Below are 20,489 nucleotides of genomic sequence, written 5' to 3' on the forward strand. Positions count from 1 at the left end.
TGCTGAAGGAGACAGTGAAGGTCCAATCCTTGTGTGGCCTTCCAGAAACTCTTTGAACATTGAAAACCTCAGCTGTGTCTCCCTTCAGGATGTCTCTTTGCCAGCTGAAGAGTCCAGCTAGTGCTTGGAAGTGATTCTAAACCTTGAATTTCCTCGATGCCTTCCCCTAAACTTTTTAAAGCTCTACCACACATTGTTTGTATGTTTATTTTTCACTCATGGGAACCAAAAGTATCGAGGTGTGGGTGCTATCTGGCATGATGTTTTGGGTTTTGTTCCCTGTTCCTTTTCTTATAATCTCTACTCTTTCTGAACTGCCTTCATTGCTGAACCACTATTTCCAGAGTACTGTGGATCACAGCCCCTGTGCTGACTGACCTTTCCTGACTTACTGAAGATCTTTTGGCTGAAATAACCTCTACAATAACTAGGTGTGAAAGCTCTGTACACCATCCACCATTGGTCTGTATGTGCATCTGCTGCTCCACGTTCCTGTCAATATGCTTGGATAGCTATAGGGCAAAGTCTGTAACCTTATGTCTGTTTTGTAACTTTCCCCACAGAAGCTCTAAGGGTGAAAAAATGCATAAGTTCTCAGGCACTAAGGAGGCAGAGGACTTTCTGCAGCGTGTGTGGAAGTGGGCTCAAGGCTGCAGAAAAGGATGCGGGACGATGCACGGTCATGAAGACAGTGTGGGTTATCATAGAGACAGGAGATCAGTCTGGAGGTGAGGACACTGCCCACCACATCTTGTGCACAGCACTGCAGGAAGCAGCCTTAGACTTACTCTCTCACAAAGAAGCTGGAGAAGTACCAAGGCATAAATTGTTCTATGCTGGGAAAGGATTCTGGGAAATTATCAGTCTATAGCTACCCTGTTCTTATATCCTTCCCTAGCTATCTATTTTGTAGCCCCATTAGAGACATTCTTCTGTTTATGTTTCTTGGCTGCAATGCAGCAGTATGTATCCTCACTAAACCATCTCCATTTTGCTGTCTCTGTAATAGGGGGAAAGATATACACATTTTCTTGCCAGCTTTCTCCTCTGGCTGTCTCAGATCTGTGTTACTGTATTGTAAGAGCAGCTTTTTCATGGTCTGTTGCTTGTGCTTTGGTTCTAACTATAAATAAGAAATGCATCAGAATCCATGATTGCTCTTTTTTTTCCTAAGTGACTTGCTAATTTCCAAACTTCAGAAAAAGTCAGTTTTTTGTTAAAGTTTGAATCCCCTTGCTCATTCCAAGTTTTCTGTATGTTGTAAATACAATGCCAGCCAGTTGTCAGGTGCAACTGCTCTGTGAGCTCCTTTTGATTGCTACTGCATGCCTATATATATGGTAGCTAACCCCTGCGTCCTTGCACTGTCTGTTGTATCCACTTTATTTGAGACTGGAAATATTTTAGCAGCAGGCAACAGAAATTTTTTATGGACATTTCAGAGAAGTCATAACTCAACCCCCCTAAAATATTTTCTTTTCTCCATAGTGCAATAAAACATCCTCCTTTTTTATATAGCTGGAGTACCATTGGATTCAGGTAAAAACTTTTCTCACATTTCTTTGGCTCTTTTGTGAGGTTAGAAATAAAGGGAAGTAACTGAAGCAAATTCCACAAAACATAAGTGATATATAGTAGGCATGAAGTGCAGAGATAACAGTTCCACATTTTAAGCCTTTCTCTCTAAAGACTTGCAAAATATTTGCATCTGGAAACAGACAATTTGCATTGAGTTCCAATACAATCTATCAAAGCAAACCCACACCCATCGCTAAATTGTAAATGGTTGAATCACATCTTCCTATTCATGAAAGCTTTAGGTTGCTTTGATAATATTCTCTAGGATTTTTGGTTGGTTTGTTGTATTGTTTGGTTGGGTTTTTTTTCCTTTTTTTTTTTCTTTTTTTTTTCCCAAATGCAGAAGAATGTGAATACTATCATGTGCAACTTCACCTAAACTTGGACATATTTCCACATATTTGGTCTGTAGCTAACTGCTGTAGCAACTGTCATTAATTATTGGGAATGGGATTAGGATCCACAGAGGCAACATACATCATACCCATTTTTGTCAGTTACACATCTTGCAATAAACACCCAAATCCTCAAATGTAGTTGTGACACTTTGGGAGGGAGAGGAAGCTTTTGACTCTTGGAAAAAGAGGGATCTGTGAGTTTTGCACAGCCAACAGGGAATCCAGCTTTGGCAGAAAGAAAGTCTCATTTAAGAGAAATGCATAATGTTTTGGTTTAACCAACTTGGTGTCTGACCTAAGACAGAGGCAGCTCTGTTATTTGGGATGTGACTCTTGCTCTTCCCATCAGAAGTAGGATCTAGTAAGACTGCACTCACTTATTTTTGTGCTGTATCTTGGAGGCAATTTGGGGATGCACAGAGTCGGTATCCAATCATGACTTTAGGGAGGGTTGTGGTGGTTGCCATGTGGCTGCTGCTGAGACTGGAGCACTGAACCCTGCGTGGCTGTACAGCATGGAGGGAGCTGCACTGGCTCTGCAGACAAGTAACTTCTTCGAGGGTATTTGATGGGATTTCGGCACAGTTGTGTCCTGTCTATTGTTTACACACCACCGGTTTTCCTCGTGCCTCGTGGTGTAGGCAAGGCACTGCAGAATGTCTGAGGGAGTGCTGTTCCTTGTCTGGGTGTACAACCTACTTACTTGGGGTAAAGAAGACCATCACTGATTTTGTAATGTTTAGATCCTTCAAAGTCATGGACTTTATGAAAAGTGACAGAGCTCTCCAGAGGATTAATGACTACATAGTTAAAAAAAAAAAAAGAAAGTAAGAACTGAGGATTCCACTCAAGTTTTGTGCAAACCACAGCTGATCACAGCACAAAAAGTTTCTCTGTCAGCTTCTCGTAATTTTCTTAAGGGCAGATAAACCTTTTGTTCCCATGATTATGAGAAACTAAGGGAGAAATAAATGAAACAAATGAAAAAAAACCACATGTATCTTCTAAAAGCAAAACAGCTCATCCCCACATACTTTTTTCTTACTTACTCCTCTGTAGTACTTCTGTTTTCCAAGATAAATGTGCTGCACAAGCACACAACTAGCACAGCCTGGTTTGAAGTCTTTTCAGCAGAAAAGCAGAAAGTGAGCTGCCAAGGGAAATGTTTTCTTCCCAAAGTTGAGGGAACCCTTTCCAGTTAAGATTTGTATGGTACTAACTGTGACTCACACTAAAAAGCCTGTCAAAGATAATAAATCAACAGGCAAAAAAGTATGGTCAAAGAAAAGGTAAAGCAAAAATAAAGAAGAATTAATTTCAAAGCTCAACTGCTAGTGCCTGGTACAACACAAAGCCTCTTTCCTGTTACAGCTCAGCCTACTGATCAGAGAGTTGAACCTGCAGAAACAGCTACTTATGGAAAAAAAAAGGTTGTCATTTTAAAAATAAGTAATGAAGAAAAATCTCCAAGCAGTGACACAGCAGCTGCCCAAAGTCAGCATAGGTATTGTCAGAGGAAATCACAAAGAAGACAGAAAGGGCAAAGTAATTATGCCAGTTCTTTTGTTTCGCATGTGCTGGTGTCCCAGTGATGTTCTCAGATCCTAGGAAGAGCTTATCTGAAGATGAAATTTTGTAAAAGTATTTTGGTCATAATAGCCAGAAAAAGATAAAAGGACATAGATCTGGTTTTTCTATGTTCCTTTTCAATATGCCACCAAGAATTTAGAAAATAGTGTTAAAAGAAACCCTTAATGTTGTTCAGGGGTGTTGTTTTTTCTTTTTTCCCCAAATGTTAATTTATAGAAAACAAAAGCAATCAAAACTTTACAAAATATATGCCTGATTATGGGGTTGGAGGTACAAGAGGGGGGCTGCCTCTTTTCATCAAGGTAAGAATATATAGAAATACTGCCAGATCAAGATGAGTCTGTATTTCAGATGTCTTCCTGACAACAGTCATTAGCAATTCATAAGGAAATACCTCATTAAGCAAATAACATATAAATTATGGGGTAATTTAAAAATGCTTCCAACTCATTACAATAGACTGATTGAAAAGCACATTTCTTTCCTAACATCCTCTCTTTAGCCATAATGACATTGAACCTGAGTTTCATTCTGTTCCCCTGAAGTCCAAATTCCTGGGAACTTTGCACAGTGTTTCCTCCAGCTTACAGACCAGACCCTAGATCCAGAGATGCTACTTCTCTTTTTAGATGCCACTGAGGTGGGCTGTTAAAAAGAGTAAATCCGTACACAAGCAGACACTGATCTGGAAGGTTTCAGCACCTGCATGAAGCTAACAGGAGTTTCTGGGGCTTTGTAGTTCTCATAAAGAAGTTGAGTCAAGAAACTGCCCCTTCCTCAAATGTCCACCCATTCTACTGAGAATCTGGAATGTTTATTTTCCTTTCCACTTGAAATCAGAGCTTCAGGTTGTCGGGATGGTCTCCAAATAGTGTTCTTTGAATACTGAACAGCTGCCAGAGAGCTCAACAGCAACCAAATGGCAAGAGTTCCTGGATGCAGATTTTGGGAAAGTTCAAAAAAGGAACTCTAAGCCTGTTCTCCTGGCTGCATGGAATGTGCCTAAATGAAAGGCACAGCTGGAGTATGGTCCGCATCATCCAAACTGGGTATCTCTATAAGGGTGCTAGGGTCCCATACCTGAATTTCCTTTGCATGGAAACTGGAGTGCAATTGTACCTTATTTCTGCCAGAGCCTTACCTGATGGGAAGTCAGGATAGACATGAACCCTCATGGCCCTGAGCTAGGATTTTGGAAGCACTCCTGGGGCCAAAGTGATACACACAGACACATGTACAAGTGAACACTTTTGACTTCACTGGGACTGAATTTTTTGTTAGCTTTTCCAAAGAAAACTAGAAATTATGTTGAATTGGGTTTATATGGCAAGGTTTCAGCAATTAGGGGCTGCAGAGGTAGCCTCTGTGGGAAAAGCCCAGGGGCTGTCTCATGCCAGACACACGGTTCCAGCTGGATCTGAAATGGACTGTAGGACACAGCTGAGCACATCAACAAAGCCCCTCTGTGCAAATGTCTTTGGGAAAGAGCAGAACACACCATACAGGCAGAGGAAGAAGTGAAACAAAAAAAACAAAAGAAAGAGAAATATCAGAAGGAACATCAAGCTGAGAGGATGAAAAGGATGTTCTTTATGATAGAACAAAGACCACCCCACAAAGGATCTATCCATGAGAGGACATAAGCCCACACTGGAGCAGATACTTCCGTGATTGTACTACAACCTATAGAGGACCCATGTTGGTGTGTGGAAATTGTGTAAGAAAAAAGGAGCAACAGAGAGAAAATGCTGTCTTGACCCTGACCACCTGCACCATCTGTTGCCCCACTGAAGTTGTTGAATATAACCTGTGACAGCAGTAAGGTGGGTGGAGAGGAGTCTGTAGTGAAACTGAACATGGAAAGGTGAAAAGGTGTTTCCCAAGTGTCTACATGTTTCTTTTGTTCTTTTTTTGCTGTTTAACAATACCCAAACTGGTACCTAATTATTTAGATTGCCAATAAATTAAGTTCTCCAAGGCTGAGTCTGTTTTGCTGGTAATAGAAACTGTTAAATTATCTTTCCATCCTTATTTCAACCTACCAGTCTTCTTGCTCCTGTTCTTCCTATTTTCTTCCACCCTCCTGCTGGGGTGAGGTGGGGGAATGTGTGAGTAGCTGTGTGGGTGCTTGGCTGTGAGCCAAGGCTCTACCACCACAAACATACCCTTTGTGGCTAGTATCTTGTTTACCTGTTCCCCAACTCCATATGACTTTCCATTTGAAAATAAAAGGCTGTAGTGATGATAAAATGTTCAACAACATCTGTAATTAAAGTTCTCTCATTAATCTCTAAGCAGCAAATTCCAGCTTTTCAGTGGACATCTCTTGATAGCATGGCACCCTGTCATCATGGATAGATGAAGTAATCTGTCATTTACAAGTCACAAATAGAATTGTGTTCAAATTATGAATAATGGCCATGCAGAAAGATGCAATCTATTCCTCTCCTGTGCCAATCTACTGATATGAATATATACCTGAGTATAATATAGAAATATTTTTTTATGCACAATTTCATATTATTTTATAATTTTAAGAATTTTGCTGACAAAATAATTAACATACTTTTCTGTGCAATTTGCAAAGCAGTGCACTTCCGGTGATGAAAGTGAAAGGATGCTAATGGAGTCTGAGGATGCAGAAGAAGGAAACACTTGGTTAAAGAAGAAATATTGAATTAGACTTGAAGCCAAAAATTGCTTAATGATAGTCATGAAACACTTCACCACCATCTTCCTAAGCATCTAGGCCTCCATCCAACAAAACTCAGAACCATCTGCTTGGTTTCTGTCAAATGCTACGTCACTGAAAGCTGTGTATAAGTCAGCCCATGAGGTTAAGCATGTGCTTAAGAGTTTTACTTGCAAGGTTACAGGGTCTTTTCAAATATGGAATGGAATTACATCACCCCGGCCCTGCAGAATGTAAACCTGAGCCATTGCCTGCTGGGTTGGAAGCTGGGCTTATTCATGTGATTACAATGGTACTGCTTTGACAGCATTCAGGAATGTATGCGACACAAACCTCTGTATAGAAGCAATTTCTTAGCTGAACACAGGTGGCTCTGACTTTCAGAGCTGAGTTCTGGAGCTTTTTCTCCATGGATGGCCATGAAGTACATTTAGCCATGTAATCATTCCAAGCAGCTTTCCAACTGCTGCTCTTTGCAAGTCAGATTATACCTGATTTGAAAAAGTAAAAAGCCATTGTTTTACTTCAGATCATTAGAGCTCTAATTGGCCATTACCTAACCAGAAACGCATATCTATTATTGCTGTTATAAATCTTTCTTCTCTTTTTCCTTTTCTTTTTAACCAACTGGAAATGAGAGACAATCTAGCTAGAACTGGATATGTACTTCAGATTTTTTTTTTTTTTTTTTTGCATTTCTAAGTGATTTGGTGCCCAGTCTAGAGATGGGTTTTCCTTGAGTACTTAAAGTGTTACTTATGTTTAGATTTGAAATGTGTGCAGTTATATTCACTAAGAAAGGATTTGAGTAGATATTCAATTTTCTGTATGTTGCTCTGAGCAGTCAGTTGTTAAAGATGGTGTGATAGCCAAAGCCAAAACCCTGAATCTGGAAACATTCGGATTTTATCATCCTGTTAAAGGAGGAGGGTGTGTGTGAGAGAGATGGATGCCAATAAAAACAATGAATCTCTGGCAAGAGAACTATTTGAAAAATAGTTTCCTTGGAAACCGCTTTATACTTCATAAATGCTATCTTTGAGATAGCAGCTTTTTCTTATCAAAACACCCACATGGCAGAACGTACCTGTTTGTATTTTCTCCCTCTGTTTCAGGGAGAAAGAAAGGTTACAAAAAACTGATCTGTTCAGAGTATTTTCCATTTCTTCTGACCTGTTTTTCCCTCGTACAATTATTTTCCATCCCAAAAGGAAATGCAAGAAGGTTTATGTATGTCAGTCCTGCAGCTTAGCTCATGGTACTGATGGGAGTTAACATTTAAAGGCTGAGATGTGGTTTACTGTCTCTGAAAGTGTTTTATGACAGGGAAATGCCACAGAACTTGTTTCTAGTGCTTGATAGAGTCTTTTGTAACTAAAACAATCATTGATGTTATAATTATGTCCCAAAGGCTAATATAAGTTTTATTTTCTGATGGTGACAGCTGATATCAACTTTGATTTCCTCAAGCTTGCTCATGGATTTCTTTTGCGCTCCAGGAAATATATGGATGCAGTTTAATGAATTGTGAACCCTGAAAAACAAACAAACCTCTCCAGAGAAAATGGAGGCAGAAACATATTTGGGTACCTTTTCTTTTATGTAGAGTCACTTGAATGAATTAAAATATTTATGAAGTTTTGAACGTGTATTTGCTTTAGAAGTCAGGCATACAACATTATTATGGCCTTAAATTTTTACAGTAAACATGATTTTAATTCAGAAATTACACTACAGCTGCTGCCGTACCTCCTGGTCCCTGTGCAAATCTGAAGGACTTGTGAACTATGAAGAAGTGTGAATTCAAGAACTGACCTCAAGTGAAAGTTCCTGCAGATTCCTAAAATAGGAGTCAGCTCTAATTTTAGGGTGGGATCCTTACCAGCTTCCAAAATTTGGGGATGGTTATAGACTTTGTACTTCTATAGTGTAGTATCAGACTCTGAACTATCTCCATCATATTTATCCTCATAATGTTTGGTTTCTTACAAAAACCTAGAAGTTTCAAGTTTTGCAGTGGAATTCATCATACCTACCTTTAGCTACCTAATCACAAAATATTTTTTCTGAGATATCTGTATTTCTTCCACAGTAAAGGGTGTGTGTCAACCGTCTCCAGAGGATACTTCCCAACACCCTACAATGGTTGTATAGAGCAACCTTGATAAGTCCCTCTCAGACATGCCTCTTTCTTTCCTTTGATGGGGTTTGGAGGCCTGATGACTAAGTTGGACTAGATAACAAAGTGTGAGACCTGAAATATTTATTTCTCAGGACAGGGACAAGGGAACAGGGTGATGGCCATGACCTCTCGCACTGCATTGCAGAGATCCTGCTTTCATAAAAATAAATCAATCCAAAAGAAAAGCCAAACCAAACCAATAAGACAGTTCTCTTTGATGATGTACCCAGAAATTAATTTTTACTATGGAAACCAAATCTTCACTATTAAAATATGCATCTTGAAAAACAGTTCTGTTTTGGTTGAGTGACCTTGTCTGGTCTCAGAAATTGTAAGCCAAGTTCTTTTCCATTGCTTACTCACAATAATTCATGATAATTTAGTTATTGAAATTCCTCTGGTTGTCTAAAAACAGGAAAGCTTCTAAATGAGAGAAAATTAAGCTAGCCAATGCATGTAAACCAAATTATATTTACTGCATTTGAAACAAGTGGGGGTTCTTACTCTGAGTCTTTGTGTCCAGTGAGCCAGTGGACAATAAGCATAAAATAATATAGCCAATTTTAATTATTGAAGTACAGGTGCATTGCAGTCTTTATTGGAAACTAAACTTTACTGGAAGCTAAAACCAAAAATTTGCTTACTTAAGTGTCAGTGAGGGAGCATCTCTAATCTTGCTGAAAAATAGAAATGGCAGTATGTGGTTTAATTGGGCTTTATAAGTCATTTCTGTTTACAACCCCAAAATTTCAAGTGATGAGTTTTCTATATTTTTTGTTTTCTTAGTCATATTTCACATACTAGGGGAGGAAAAAAGAAAAACAACACAAGGAAAAACAACAACTTGTTGCAACTCTGAGTCATGTAGATACAATACACATCTCAGTAACCTACTGTTATTGTTTAAAAATTCAGAGAAACTTTCTAACACTGGAAAAATTGATTATGCAAATAACAGTGACTCATGCTGACCCATCTTTTCTTTGGCTTTACAGCTTTGCAGCTTCTTGCTTTGCCTTGGTAAAGATAATCAATTAGTTCAGTCAGGATTATAGGGTTTTAAAACAAGCATTTTTGCTAGATGTAGAGTCTGTTGACTTAACTATAAACTTTACACTGGTTGCAGGGAGAGTTGTACAAAACTGGATTTAGCAGAGCGAGTCCAACCATGGAATCTTTCAAGAAACAATGCTCTTTTTTTTTGCTTCTCTCAAGTTCTGTAGTTTCTAGTGGTATAAGTTACTATTAATTGCCTTTGTATGCTTTGTTAATTTAGGCATGGCTCATTAGAGGCACAATCCCATATCTACTGGAGTAATTTGAAGATTTTTCTGTTTAGGTCTTCAGGAACCGAATAAAGTCTTAAACACTGCGGTCTCTCAATTAATTTTATGAATAATCCTTGGGAAAATGCACTTCTAGTTTTAATTTTTTTTAATGGTAAAAACAATATTTATCTGTTTATGTTATTTACTTATTTTTAGTTTCAGGGCTTTTCCTATCTGAATGTTGGCACCATGTAAAAGTTCCTGAATTAAAGTCTTCAGTTTAACCAAGAAGCCTCAGCACTTTTGCAGTCACTGGGGCAATTCCCTCACAAAGGAATTAACATCTTAGGTTCAACAGACTGTCTGGAGATGCTCTCTGTTCACTGACCTTAAAGTGAACGTGCATTCTTAAAAATTTGGGATTTGAACTGTACATGGTTTATTGAGATGTTACCAGAGCCATACTGTGACTGTCAAGATTGGAATGAATACTTTTCTGTACAGGTTTGGAAAGAACCATAAAAGATTTTATGCTCTACTTCTGCGACTTATGCAAGCCACAGAAATCCCAGCCTCTACTATTTGGCAATTCTAATTTTCTCAACCTCAGTAAGGATAAATGGAAGTACCAGGGTACTGTTTATTCCCTTTTGTTCTCAGAAACATTCCAGATTTAAAATCCCTTGCACGATAATTTAGAAAAACATTTATGTTCATGTTCCTTTGTGTTCCTTTGGCTTCAGCATGACAAAAGACTGTCTTGGGTTTAAGTATTTAAATAGGCATCTGAATATACTCCATACTTCCTTTTTTATGCCTTTAGGTGGAGTTAAAAAGCTTGAAGAATGATGTTAGTCACAAATAGTCAAAAATTAAGATCTTTTGTAAAATACATTCTTTTTAGAATGAAATGAAAGCCTTAAAATGTAGTAATGAAGAAAGGAAGGAAGTGAACTTCAGTAATTAGACCCTGGTGGGTGTTTCTGCACTGTCTAATTTTTTCCTGCTGTCCTGTTAGTTACTGAACTGTTTATGCAAATTGAGAGCGCTCCAGCCAGAGAATGTGAGAAGAGCTCCCTTTATAGCTTGGAGATTAAGGCACTCATCTGAGCTGTAGGTAATCCTTTTTGAAGTTCCTGCTATCAGCAAGAGTTCTCTGCATTCCCTCCTCATTTTGACAATAAATTTCATCTTTGCTTGTTTTTTTTCTCCTAAGGAAATTTTTAGGGGGGCAGTAAAGGAATAGCTTGGTTAATTGTCATTGTGTATTGGAAAAAAAATACAAGGCAATTCCCAAATCTTGATATAAGAACAAATAATCAAGACAAGCAACTGAACTGACTTGATGATGTAAGCTTTCTGTAATATGCTGGAAACTGGTCTTCCCTAGATATAGTGCCCTCATTTCACTGAGTAGTAGGAGTGTTAAATCCTCATAGCCTTCAGCATAAAAGTTAAAAAAAAAGACAAGAAAAAAAGACATATTAACAATTGGCAAATGTCTTGCACAGCTGCATTATTGCCTATAAAATTATGAAAGCAACAAACTCACATCCAGGGTAAATGAGATAGATAAACCCGTAGAGTACACCCTCCAAAAATGAATTTAACTCATCGTCAATAATGAGAAAAGTGTCTAAATACCTTAAAAGGACACTTGAAATTTATGTAGTTTGACACTTAAAAAATTCAGAAACATACAAAGTAGCATGAAAATAACAGGTCTGTAGGTTAAAAAAATGCATAGCAATCTGCAGTATAATTCTCAGTCAGCTAAGATTTCTTTAGAAAGAAAATTTAAAAAAAAAGCCAAATTAAGGAAGGTAAGAATTTCATTTCAGAATGTAAACAAAATCAACACAAGTTAAAAAAGAGGCATGAGGAAAAGAAAATGTTAGGGGCTTAAATGTCAGCTTCTGCTCTGTCAGCTCCTGGTTCAAGATTCAGATAGCAAGAAAATGTGCTTTGCAGCCTGCAGCAGCTAAGAACTTTACTGTATGCTATATTTATATAGGCTGTAACAATTTGATTTGAGTTTGTTTCCAAGGAGATAGTTCTTTGTCACTTTATTGCTATTTTATTTGTTACTTCTTTTGAAACTTAGTGTTTTAACTAGTAACTCCATCATGAAAGATACCAAAAGTTCTGGCCTCTCTCCACTGGACAACTTTTAAACACATTTCAACGTTAAATGAATTTGATTCAGGGTAAAAATCTAAAGAGTATCTAACTTCACTTGTATGGTTCTGCCATCTTCCTTAGCAAATACCCTGGTCTCAATTTCAGTTTTTCCTCTTGTGTATTTTATGTCTGGGCATCTGGGAGCCTCAATGGTCTCTGTGCGGGATGGTCAACATATCTTGGGCCTTTCCAGCATGTCAAAGCTAGCAGATCCACCTATCTTTTTGACACTCCTTATGGATATCTAACTGCAAGTTTTGTGTGGCCAAAAGAGGGTTTTTAATTTTGTCCCAGAGCTTTTCTGCTCCATCTGTTGTTTTGACATCTCAGGACTAAATCATCATACGGCCTATCAGTCAGGTGTGTAACTTGGGCATTAGTTTCAACTTGAATGTCTAAGTTCTTCCAGCTGGGATATGGCAACATATTTCAGATTTTTTTCCCCCATGGCCTTCAAGCACATGACTGAAACTGTCTTCCAGGCACTTGTGCATTAATTACAGTGGGATGCTTTTGCTGACTGAGAGATATGACCTTGCCTCAGCCATGTCGATGCTGAATTCTCCTCACATAAAAGTTATTGTTTTAGTCTGTGTCTTGAAGCATCCACTATCACATCTCTCAGTTTCCCTGATGGTTGCTCACCTTGAAGCACTTTTGCCATCTCTACCTTAAAGAACCTTTATGGCCAGTCTTATTTTTTTTCTGTTAAATTTTTGACTCCTGCCTCTGGATGATATCTACTGTTACTGACCCACAGAATGTTGATTCATTAATTACAGTTAAACATTTTGTGACTATTCCTATGCTTTCCTTTGTATGTGGGAGAAACTACCTGTAAAAAACTACAGAGCATTTTGTTCCTCTGCATCATACCCCTCCACACAAATCATCTTTCCTGTGCTGCTAAAGCTGCTTTGTTCGTGTTTCCTTCCATTGTGCTTGCTGTGTATTCTCACAACTTCTGTGTGTATCTGTCTATCTAACTATCTATCTAGTCTATCCATAGCTATCTGCTTTCTATTGCCTTTTTACATGGATTATTTAATTTTTGAGTAGCAACCATCTTTGTTGTATGATCCTAGAAGTCCTACATTGCAAAGACAAAAACATTTTTACATAAATCATTGTTAAAGATAAGTCTAGTCTAGAACACATGCTGCTACAATCAGGTTAAAAGTGCTGCTTGTCTTTATGGTGTGATTTTCTAAATCAGTGCCAGCTACTCTGTATGCTGTCAAAATAAGATTTCTTTCTGAGCAAGCTGAGTTCTGAAATAACTTCTCCTATTTAAGAACAGTCAATTCAAAATAGCGATATAGAGAAGCACATATAGATGCTATTTATTTGCTGTTTTTACTGTGAATGAAAGAAATGCTGCATTTTGTGATGCAGAAATATAGATTTTTTCACTAAAATAATTTTCAAGTTGTCTTTCTAAGTGTATTTTTTTGGAATAGCTTCTCCTGAAAGGGGCATACAAAGTCTTGTGATGGGAAAGGAGATATATACCAGACTCTGGATCCATCTTCTCTTATCCTATTTTGCTTAAGTGAAACTAAGTAAGAGTTGGTAACTTGCACAGCAGCAGACTCCAGGAGATTCTAACCATTCACTCATTCTCCCAGTTGGTTCAGTGTCCTTCATTTTCTTCCTCTTCTGCTCCCAACATTGCCTTCTTTCTATTAGTACCATAATTCTCATGACCAGATTAAATGGCAACTGTGAAATGTTTCCAGGTATTTAGAGCTGGGGCTGACAGAAAACTGCTTCTAATTTATTTATTTTTGGCTTGAGTTAAATAAAATGTTAGGATAGTTGTGACCAGTTTCACTATGACATATGCAAGCTTATATTGCAGTGTTTTCAATTAAGTTTTGGAGTTCCATAGGTACTAAAGTTTTACATAAATCACACACTATGTATGTTATTTTCTGTGCACCAGCATGCTTGAGTCTGCAGAAAATATACTGCAGGACACGACATATGCGCCCTACAACCTAAGGGGCTGTTCTGAGTGCCTTTCTCTACCAACAACCTTTCATTTGATGTGTTTTAAGGGAGTTTTGTCCTCATTACCTCTATGGATGTGTCCCCATTTAATTTGCATCTACCTTGGATCACTGATCTTTGATTTGTGCTCAAAAGGTTCACCATTTTTTTCTCCACTCACCTCCAGACAACTTGAATATACTGCCTGTTCCTGTCATGTGAATTTTTGCTTCTCCACTTCCATTGTGCAATCTTTTCACACAACTAACGGTGACATTTCTGACATTTCTGTGACATTGCTGACATTTCTAATGGCTTCTTCCTGCCTGCATCAAAGAGCATAGTCCAGTATTGTGACCTGTGACCTATCAGGTGCTTTAACACCCCTGATCATTACTGCTGTCTTGATTTCATCGGTTTTCTTGATTGTATTCTGTTTTGTCAGCTTTTGCAACTCCATCACCTCCAACATCTCTTATTATTGCTTGAAGTGACCATCGGGGTGACCTCCAACACCATAATGTCAGTCTCCTCAAGTCCATTCAGAATGCTAATGGACAGTCTCTTTGCTATCTTGTAAGATTGAGCCTGCTGGAAAATGGTGAAAATACCTTCCAATGGCAACTGCAACTTGAAAATAATACTCAGTCATCTTCAAACATTTTGAGAAAGAGTTTTGCCACAGTATTATTTATATTCTTAGTTTTGTTAAATCCAAACGAGACAAAAAGGAATACTTGTCCTTTTAAGATTTCTACCTCCTTGCTGTCAGAGAGATTGAAAATGAAGATGGGATTCAAAAATTTCATTGAATTTAGATCAGAATCAAAATTCTTTTTATTTCAAGTCTTCAACATCATGACAAAACATACAGTATATTTGTACAAGACTGAATGTTCCAAGCCCCTTGATAAAGCACCACAACAACTAAACTGACAGCAGCTACCACATTCCCTTCTGCTTGTAATACACTTGCAATGCGTTATCACCTTGTAGAATGTACCCTCTCTAGGATACAGTTTTTTGTGTTTGTGGGACATCCAGGACAGCTGGGTTCCAACTACAATACTGACTCTTGGTGCAATATGCTTTTAAAGCAATAATATCTAATTCTCTTCTTTTAGTTACCCTGTCCAGATCTTCCATATTAAACTCTTTTCCTCATGATCTTGCATTTGTGGTTGCCTTTTTGCCTAGAGTTTACCCTTCCTCATATCTAGCAAGCATTTCATACACCTTTTGTCACACCTATTTTGACAGGCTAGTCACTATCTCAGACCTCTTTAAAGAAAGTCCACAAAATTAGAAAGGATCAGGCTGCTGCTTCCATATGCAAGGATTTTTCAGACTGGACTCTTGCTCATAATGGTCATGTCTCACATACCTTAATACCCGGGAGACTGTGAAAGAGAGTGATTGACATGAATTCTGCTGCTTTACTGATTCCTGCTCACCTCTCCTTCCATGAGGCAACATAGCCTGGCTGGTGGGGAAACACTGACAGCCAAAACAGTGTGCTGACAGCAAACCCTTTTGAAACTGTAATTAAGTTGCACTTCTGTGAGCAGTCTTTCACTGTAGAAAGCTGTTTTCTACCGTCAGTGAGCTTTATGGAATGTCTTCTGTAAAGAATAGTCATTCTTTTTACTCCTGGGGAAGGAAGGGTGCAAAAAAGGGATGCACAGGTTTTCAGCTGTGCCCATCTGATGTTTTTTAAGTCTCTTTCTGTGTGCACAAAATTTCATATATGTTTTAGATAATTTTCAGAGATTCTCAGTACAGGGCCACTCAGCTTAAAAGGAGTTATAAAAATGTCTGGAGCCAGACTGTTTTTATTTCTTGCCAATATTTGAAAATTGGAGGCTGCTTTAGAAAATTTGCAATTAGATCACCTGTCCCAAGAAGCCCAGAGTAATGCTGGCTCTGTAATCCTGGTCCAGCACTCTCATTTCAGCTCTCCCATCTCCTTTACAGCATCCTGGCTTTTTCTTTCATCTCTTTTTAAGCTAAAAAGTGCAATAATAAAGTGTGGTGGTTCCTATTACTGTTTTATGTATATGCAAGGTTGCTACTCTGACCTCTTAGAGGAGAAAACTCCAGAAATGCTTTATACAGAGCCATGCATATTCAACACAACACATACTCATGAAGGAAATAGATTAAATAATGCTTTAGAAAGCTGAGGCATTATGCATATAAATACATTCTGTTTATATCTCCCATGCTGACCTCTGGCAAATGATTATGCAGCATCACCTTTTCTCAGAGGCGCACCTGTCAGGAGATGGGGACAAATGCTTGCATGTCTGCCAGTTACAGAGGGTCTTCATGGGGCTTCACTGGGGATTCTGAACAGAGAGGGGCAAATGCTGGTGCCGTGTCTGTCTTCCTCAATCAATAAAGACAGTTAGTGACATGAAGCAGAAACCCAGCCTGTACAAAAAAGTGCTGGGGACCATGTGAGGTTGTTTGGAACTAATGCTGATCACTGGATAATTCAGAAATGATGATGAAAAGCTCGTGACATGCCTGAAAGATAAATGAATCAAAGATAAGAGCTGGAAGAAACCAACTATGTCACCTTGTCTATAGCCAGCTGCCAGGGGAAGGCTGTTTCCTGCAGTAACACAGTGAAATCACACTTGAAAACTTCTAGCTTGGATAAAAAGAGGGATTTTTATTTTGTTTTGCGTGGAGTTTTTATTTTATTTTTCTTTTTTTTTTTTTTTTAAAGAAAGATGTTGGTGAAACTGCGCAGTTTGTGAGACATACAGCTCAATACAGGTTTAGCCTCACCCTCATGAATAAAAAATTGCCACACTTTCTACATTGTAACCATTTTCTAAAACAAGACAATATATCTTTCCTTTTCATGTTCTTCACTTCTTAAGTGTTTGTTGTACGGTTTTATATAAGTACTTTGAAAAAGTCAAATATAATATCTAGTTTAACTCAGGAATTTTCATGCAGAATATAAGATGTGTTGTACTATTTATTGTACAGATAAAGAAACTTTTATGCTTGGTGCAATATAAATAGTGATGGTGATGGGCTGATGAAGTGAAAGCTGCAATTTGTACTTGACGGGAAAAAAAATCCTGCTTCAAATGTTATCGCTGGACAACAATTTCACAAGACTCTTAACTTTGATCATTTACTCATAAAAATGTTTACCAAGTTATTCTTCTGTCTCTGGCTTTGTAGTCACATGTATGAAGATCAGCTTTCTATTATGTCTCCATTTGTTTCCTCCTACAGTGTTTTCTCTCCAGGAAAAGCTCATATAAATTGCTACAATCTCAGCTGAAAAAAAAGTGCCTTGGTTGTTTTTCCTTAATCGGTGCTTACATGAATTCTCAAATTAACAGTTTCTAAGGATTATAGAAATGTGTTTTTTCCATACAACATTGATGATGTCTAGGTTTTTTCATGTAGCTCTTCTATATTTCTGCTCACCTAGTTAAGATGGGAAATTAGGAGCTGCCAGTCTAAGAAACTGACACATACTACATGTTGCAAGGGATTTGATTTGACAGTTATGGTAGAAAGATTAGCAGAGGGCTTTCATGTTGGTGGCTAATTCTCAAATGGATCAGGTTTAATATAAGTTGATTCAGAACCATGGATCCAGAAGAGATTTTGTATATATTTAACTTGTATTTGAGTGTTATTTAAAGTCCTTGCTGGCTAAAGACCAAATGGGTTTTTACCTTCATGTGTTTATTTTACAGGTTTACTGTTCTGAGACACAAAGAATTAAAAAAAAAAAAAAAAAAAAAAAAAAAAATCCAGTTTTCATATGGGTTTCCTACTTTTCAATTAGAAATAAAAGCCACAAATTTGAAATTTGCCCATGGAGAGGATTTTCACAATCTTCTTAGTTTACAGGCTGGGTAGGTAAAGATAATGTCAGAGATCTGGTGGAAAGTAAATATTGTTTTATCATAAATTTGGGGAAATGTAATTTCTTCCTCTATGTACAAGCACTGATGTAAAAAAGTTCCAATGAAACAAAATGTCAGTACACTTCTTTTTCAACCAGCTCAGCATTAGTAGGTTTTTTTGTCCAACTTACTTGTTCTTTTCTGCCTCAACTGTCCAGCAGATTATAATGGGTACTATTTACATCAGTGGGACAGGTGAAGCATGAGGTCTTGGTCATTGCTTCATTCATTTCTAAGCACCACTGCTTTAAAAAAAAAGCCTGATAAATTGAAGGCAGTTCAGGGAAGAGCAGCAAAAATGATCGAGGTAGTCAGGAGGGATTGACTTATGAAGAAAGATCTAAGTAACTAAGTGAGTTTGTCTTGGCAGAGTAGATAGGATGACACACCACAACAATGACATGATGCAGGTGAGAGAAATTTCGTAGTGCTTCAGACAGGGTGGTAGCCAGGAGTAATGGGATGGAGTTGCAGGAGTAATTTTTTTCACTGAATCTTTGAGCAAATATCCTGACAGTGAGATGTATTGGACTGTGGAATTGTCTCCCAAGGGGTACAGTTGAAGCCTTGTCACTTGAGACATTTGGTGCTAGAAATGACAAAATACTCACAAGAAAGGGAACTATCTAATTTTGCACTCCTCTATCACCAAGATCTCTATTTCTGTATACACTGCAGTGGGTTGACCCTGACTGGATGCACGGTGCCCACCAAAGCCTCTCTATCATGACCTTCCTCAGCTGAACAGAGGAGAGAAAATAACATGAAAGGCTTGTGGTTTAAGATAAGGATAGGGTGAGATCACTCGCCAGTTACTGTCATGGGTAAAACAGACTGGATTCTGGGAAATTAGTTGAATTTATTAACAATCAAATCAGATTTGGATAATGACAAATAAAAACTAAACCTTAAAAACAATTTTGCCCCACCCTTTCATTCTTCCTGGGCTTAACTTCACTCCCAGTCAAGAGCTAGGTTATGTGCTCCAGAGGCAGGGTGTGGAGCATTGCCTCCGGTGTGCCAGTGACTGTGGAGCAGGGCATTAACTCACTAGAGTAAGGCCCCCTCTGTCCCTTCTCACACACACATGCACCCCAAAATGTCTTGAGACATCAATCTTTCCAGTCTTTCACAGTCTGTCTTGGCTGGCATTGGCTCTGTCAGACATAAGGGAAATTTCCAGCAGCTTCTTACAGAAGCCAGCCCTGTAGTCCTCCTGCTGCCAAAACTTGTCCACACAAACCCAATGCATTTACAATTATGAATTCCCTGCAGGGGAAGATCTGCTAGAAGAGGTAAGACAAATATCACTGTCAGCAGCAAAGAACACGGGAATATAACAGCTAAATCTACTTTTTTTTCCTTCTGAAAATGTTTGCATTTCCAAGTTTGGCTGTGCAAAGCTCTTCTTTACATTCACACATATAAGTGTGATTGAAAGCTGTGACAAGATGCTGATTTCAGACACACAGGGGAGGAAATACAGTAATTTTAAAACAAAAACAAGAAGGAAGGTAATGAGAGAAAGTATGACTCATGGGGGAAAATGACAGTTTGCAAACTCAGCCAGCTCAAATGATTAAATCTTCTGCCACTTGCATCAAGATCCAGCTCCTGATGTGGCCCAAGAAAGGTCTGTGTAAAAATGTTTTCTTTCTCTCACACTGCTCTGGCTCTTTCACACATTCCCTGCTAAATAGTTCACAGTGCTCTGTCAATTGTTCTCTTTACTCATTGCAGATTAAGTGTTATGTACCATAGTGATCTGCCTGAACAGCATTTTGTAGGGGTTAAAGGACAGTCAATACCTTTGTGACTAGCTATTTCATCCAGTGACTATGCAATTCATCCCAAATTTGACTGCTTCACTCCACAGAATCACCGGGTTACCGAATCAACTAGCTTGGAAAAGACCTCCAATAGAATCAAGCCCAACCCATGATTGAACACCAACATGTCAAATACACCATGGTACTAAATGTCACATCCAATCTTTCCTTAAATTCCTCCAAGGACAGTGACTCGACCATCTCCATGGACAGCCCATTCCAATACCTAATCCCCATTCTGCGAAGAAATTATTCCTAACATCCAACCTGAACCTCCCCTGGCACAGCTTAAGAGTACATCCTCTTGTCCTACTGCTGGTTGCCTGGGAGAAGAGACCTACCGCCACCTGTCTATGCCCTTCTTTCAGGAAGCTGTAGAGAGTGATAAGGTCCCCACTGATCCTCCTTTCCTCCAGGCTAACAACTCCATCTCCCTCAGCTGCTCCTCACAGGACTTGTGCTCCAGACTCTTCATGTTCTCTGGAAGTGCTCCAGCACCTCAATATTCTTCCAGAATTGAGAGTCCCAGAACTGGACACAGCACTCAAGGTGTGGCCTTACCAGCGCCAAGTGTATCAGGGACAATCCTGATGGCCACACTATTGCTGATATAGGCCAGGATGGCCTTCTTGGTCATGTGGGCACACTGCTGGATCATGTTCAGCCAGCTATTGATGAGGACCCCCAGGGCCTTTTCCACTGGGACACTTTCCAGCCACTCTTCCCCCAACCTGTAGCTATATAACTTGGGGTTATTGTGGCCAAAACACAGGATCTGGCACTTGGTCTTGTGGATGCTCACACAGTTGACCTCAGCCCATTGATCCAGCTTGTC

Source organism: Corvus kubaryi, unplaced genomic scaffold (genome assembly GCF_017639235.1).
Source record: "Corvus kubaryi isolate FWS band 111438036 unplaced genomic scaffold, C.kubaryi_AGA036_p1.0 37256, whole genome shotgun sequence".
Lineage (NCBI taxonomy): Eukaryota > Metazoa > Chordata > Aves > Passeriformes > Corvidae > Corvus > Corvus kubaryi.